This window comes from Eucalyptus grandis, chromosome 10, assembly GCF_016545825.1.
Source record: "Eucalyptus grandis isolate ANBG69807.140 chromosome 10, ASM1654582v1, whole genome shotgun sequence".
NCBI classification, from domain to species: domain Eukaryota; kingdom Viridiplantae; phylum Streptophyta; class Magnoliopsida; order Myrtales; family Myrtaceae; genus Eucalyptus; species Eucalyptus grandis.
This window is the reverse complement of record NC_052621.1, coordinates 32,303,376-32,308,319: the sequence shown is the minus strand read 5'-3', so window position 1 is coordinate 32,308,319 and position 4,944 is coordinate 32,303,376. Positions and strand designations below refer to the sequence as shown.

Sequence of the window (4,944 nt, the reverse complement as noted above, 5' to 3'; positions counted from 1 at the left end):
TGTTTCCATCGTCAATAAATTGCACGCTATAGTGGCTTTTAGGGATTTGTGGTTGGGTGCTGTTCTTCAATGCCGTACTGGTTCTCTTCTCTCTCCTTTTTCTTTCTCCATCAAAGCCCTTCTGTGAGCTCTCTCTCTTTGCTCTTTTCAATCCTTATTTCACAGTACTTGTTTTTATTTTTGCCTTTTGGGGTCAGTATGTGGCTTGTGGATCATTATTGATAACCATCGGGTATTTGACTGATAGGGTCTTTGGGTTGCTCGTGGTATTTGTGTTCATTCAGTCGATGATAAGCAGAATAGGCAGAAAGTTGTCAAGGTAAGTTTAGTTTCTTATCCCTTTTTCGTCTCCTTTTGTCTTGTTTTTAAAGACTACAGTTAGTTCTCTGAGGAATTTGGGATGGTAGTGTTGAATGTTGTTGATTCTCCCATGGTGGTTTCAGGTACATATGTAAACATGCTTTCAGTATTTCCCAGTGACTTTGCACGTGGAGGATATAGAAACCTTTGATCCCTAATCGCGCCTATGGTTAGTCCTCATTCTTCCCGTTCTTCTAGCTGATTTAATAAAATAGGTTGGGTGAAAAGGTTTGACAGATACAGTATCATCCCAAAGATGTAGGTTAAAAGTAATCAAATATTGTTTGGTTCAACATTTAAAAGCCCATTGAATAAATACAAAACAGTTTTGCCTAAAGTGCTTTGGGTAAATGCAAAAAATATTTAGTAAACTAAGTTTTTGAAAGTAATTTTAAGAAAAATGTCGTTTGGTAGAAAATACATTTGATAAAACCTTTGGTGATCAATATTATTTTTTAAAATTTATTTGTTTAATATTTAAGAAAAATCAAATATATAATTAAAAAAAAGACTGAACTTTGCCCGGTTTGGCGGGCTACGACATAGTGAGCTAAATCTAACGCGCCAGCTGTTGCTCAGGTCACTCGACATCGGGCAACCTCGACAAGGGTCATGCAGCCTAGCGAGGGCGAAGGTCACTTGACTCCCGGGTGACCCGGGCGTCGCAGCCTAGGTGATTATGTCGCGTGACCGTCGCAAGACCCAGCGAAGGCCATTGAGGCACGAGACTCAAGCGACGATGGTTTGGGCCAAAAGCGTCACCTAGATTGTCCAGGTCATGCGACCTCTGTAACCCTCACTAAAGGTCACGAGATTTGACTACTTCATCGTAGCCCTTTCCGAACCGGCGACGGATTTGGTCCTTTTTAATAAAAAATAATAATAATGAGGGACAAAATTGAAAATTTGAAAGAGAATTGATGAGGTAATTTTAAAAAGAAAAATGAGCTCAGCATTTTGCCAAATGCTTTGAAACAAAACTAGTCCATATTAGTATTGGGCTTTCAACGCTTTTAGTAACTCATTCAAATAATTGACAAATGATGCAGCATTTCTCTAAGGGCTTTCGAGGCCGAAAGTTCCTTGGGAACGCGAACCAAACGTGCCAAGATCAACGTGAATTAATAGTGTCAAATATCCCAAGTGTTAAAATTACACAAGTAAATAATGCCAAAACTTCCAAAATGTACACTTAAAGTATCAAAAGCAGAAGAAATGATGCTTAAGTGACAACGACTAAAAATTTTGACCAAACTACTTTTGATATGGCTTTTTCGGTGAGATTTTTCAATAACATAGCAATTCACTATAAATATATATATCCACATGGCGCCTCGACATAGCTAGATAAGCTCAAAGTAACACCACTTTGCCCAAATTTTGATTTTTAATATAAACATTAATTAAATTAAATTAAAAAGTAAATATTAAAATAAAAATAAAAAGAGGCAACATTCAACGAGGGCCTCTTGGGCCTGGCACAGCCCTGTCGACCCTCGCCCCACCATCACTAGCCCTTTTTGATGATGGTGAGGCAGCGCAACAAGGATGTGGAGGCCTTCACTAAATGCTAACGTCATTTTAGGACAATATTGTTGAGTGGACATTTCAGCGGCCATGTAAACCAGTTTTATTATTATAATAGTGTCACGTTGAATTTTAAACAAGCCTTATCGAGAAATTGGCACTTAAATGTTCAATTTAAAAAAAAAATACATTTAATTGAACTTTTTGAACCCATGTCAAGTTTTGGCACTTGGGTTTGTACTTTTGCCTGAATTAATGGATAGTGTGTGAATTAGGCAGACGAACTTACTCTGCTAGAGTTGAAGTTGCTTTTCAGTGATAAGGGCTTGGCCATGACACGTCCGATTGAGGAAAGATAAGGATTAGTGGCTTGAGTTGTGATAGTTCCAGTATGAATCAGTGAAATAATGGCAGGGAATAACGTGGGGTCAGATTCTGTGTCCATTGCATTCCTTTGAGTTGTGAGAGCATACCTGTGGATTAAATTGTTCCGTCGTGTGGGTCTTGGTTGAGATGCAAGAGAGTATGACAGATTCATTAGTCTTTTATCTTAATCTGCATTTGCAAATATACGATTTAACTTTATTTGAGAAGCAGGCTGATGATGCCATTTTTTTGTGTCTCTGAACTTCTGATTAGCCTATGAACTGTGAAGAGCAGGCTGCTGGTGCCAAAATTTTTCTTTTCTGAACTTAATAGTTTAAGAACCTTTGAGATGCTTTTTCCTCGTATATAGGAATAAATTATTGAAATATATTGCGTGCAGTTTTTGGATATGAGCCGCATTCAGTTTTTCCGATTGGTGTTGTTGCGCTTTCTGATCTTACCGGTTTCATGCCTCTCCCGAAAATAAAGTTCCTTGCTAGTAGTGCGGTAAGATTTTCTCCCAGCCATTGTGCTCCTTTTGCATTTATAGAGCCTTTGATTTTCTGTCTTATTACATAGTCGGGAAAACTTGGTAGGTGTTCTACACTCCATTTCTCAGACATATATGGACGTGGTGCGGTTTCACGCCGGCAGCTAAAAAGAAACTTCATTTCCCTCTTGGGTGCTGGCTACAGTTGTATCATCGTGCCTGGCGGTATACAAGAGGTCCTCATGGAGCGTGCATCGGAGGTCTAACACTCGGAACTCAATCTTTTCTTGTCACAATTCAGCTCACTCTATTAGAGCATATGTTTTGCTGGATCTACACCTTCTTTGCCAATTTTCAGTGAGATCTAGGATGATCGACTTTGTGGCATGATAAATAGTATTCATTAATTCACAGCCTTGTATGCTGGATATCATTTGCTTAGTAAAGCTGTTGCCTCTGAAAAAGTTGAAGGATACCTTAGTCGCATCCCCGCTGCACCCTAAACATGTTCACTGCTCATTTTGACGGTTCAAAATATTTTAACAGGAATATGGGGTAGTTATCAATTCTTGACCTGGGCTTATGCAGTGATAAATGGAATAGGACTGAGGATTCAGAAATGGAATAATCCATCAACTCTACTTCAACAATGTGTTTCCACTTTCTCCTTTCTGTATTGGGAACTTACAAACGGTTCTTGAGTCCTCAATTGCACAAACAGCTTCCTTCTTCAGTGTAGACAGAAGAAAGAACGCAAAACATTTTGAATCTACTATATCTAACAACAGAATCCAGCAAACAATTCGTTTCTCGTCCAAATGGGAATTCTAACATGTGTAATCTTTTCCTTTAGTAGATCGCATTTGTTCAATCAAGGAAAGGATTTGTGCATAGCCATGGAGATGGGCTGCCCCCTGGTTCCAGTTTTCTGCTACGGTCAAGTAACTTCTGTCTTCACCTTTCTTCTCCGCTGCCCACAATTCGATGTCTGTTGCCACTTGTTTGATTTGAAAACTAGAGCTCAATTTTGTCCTCTTATCTTGCTACAGTCAAAGGTCTACCAGTGGTGGAAGCCCGGTGGAAAGTTGTATCGGCAATTTTCTAGAGCACTTAAGTTTCCCTTGATTCTCTTCTGGGGAGTCTTTGGGTATGTATGACTCTGCTGAATTAAGAAGATGAGATTGTGGGATTTTTTACTATTTTCAATAAGTTGCCCGTCCATAGTAGAACTGTAATGAACCAACACATTCGGTGGTGTTTTACACAGTTTTGTCTTTAGGTCTCCCATACCCTTCCGGAATCCGATGCATGTGGTGGTCGGTAGACCAATTGAGTTGGAGAAAATTTCTAAACCCACCATGGAAGAGGTACAGATGCTATCGGTTTTCTTTTTCTGAATTTACTCTGCAGCTTTTCTTTTACCCGGAGGATAGAGGTCAGCACAGACTCTTCTGAATAATTCCCACAATCGAATGCCTAGCATGTCTTAATGTTGTGACATGACAAAATGGGACACCTATAATGTGGATTGTACCGTCGTTTATGATCTCAAAACCCGTTTGGCAGGTCAACGAGGTGCATGGCAAGTTTGTCGAAGCCTTCAGAGATCTCTTCGAAAGGCATAAGGCACGGGTCGGCCACACCGATCTCAAGCTAAAAATTCTCTGAACATAGCTCCGATTCGCTGTCATTAGCCGGAGGCCTATGTTCATATGTCTCAATCAATTACGAGTCTATAGAGGGCAACTGAATACACTCCCCATTGGGGCGGCAAGAGCATAACCATGTCATGCAGTTGCGAATCCATCATCACCAAGCATCTATTCAGTTGGTGTCAAGCTTATTTTTATGAATCTAAAGACCATGATGTGTGTCTTTCAAAGTATATATGAGAAAAAAAACTATATTCTCTGTGACTGTTCTATTCAGTCACGTTGAACCATGACTATTCTATGCAAGTATTTCTCTTCTTTTTAGACATCATCTTGATGTAGATGCATTTAGGGAGTAGCTCTTGTAGAGATGGCGACGTGAGAAATTAGCGAGTACTGATGTTGACTTGGCTGAGGAAGACAAATTATCCACGGACTTACTCACAATTTGATGGTATTTGATGATTTATTTAATAATCTTAACTCGTATTTTACCCGGTTGATACAAACGAGGGAGAAACTTTTGTAAGACCCAACACCTTGCTTTCT

The 4,944-nt window shown here is 39.5% G+C and overlaps 1 pseudogene; it reads left to right on the top strand.

Moving 5' to 3' along the window:
* Positions 1 to 69: 69 nt before the first annotated feature.
* On the top strand, positions 70 to 4,575 carry LOC120288835 (annotated as a pseudogene).
* The last annotated feature ends 369 nt before the right edge of the window (positions 4,576 to 4,944 follow it).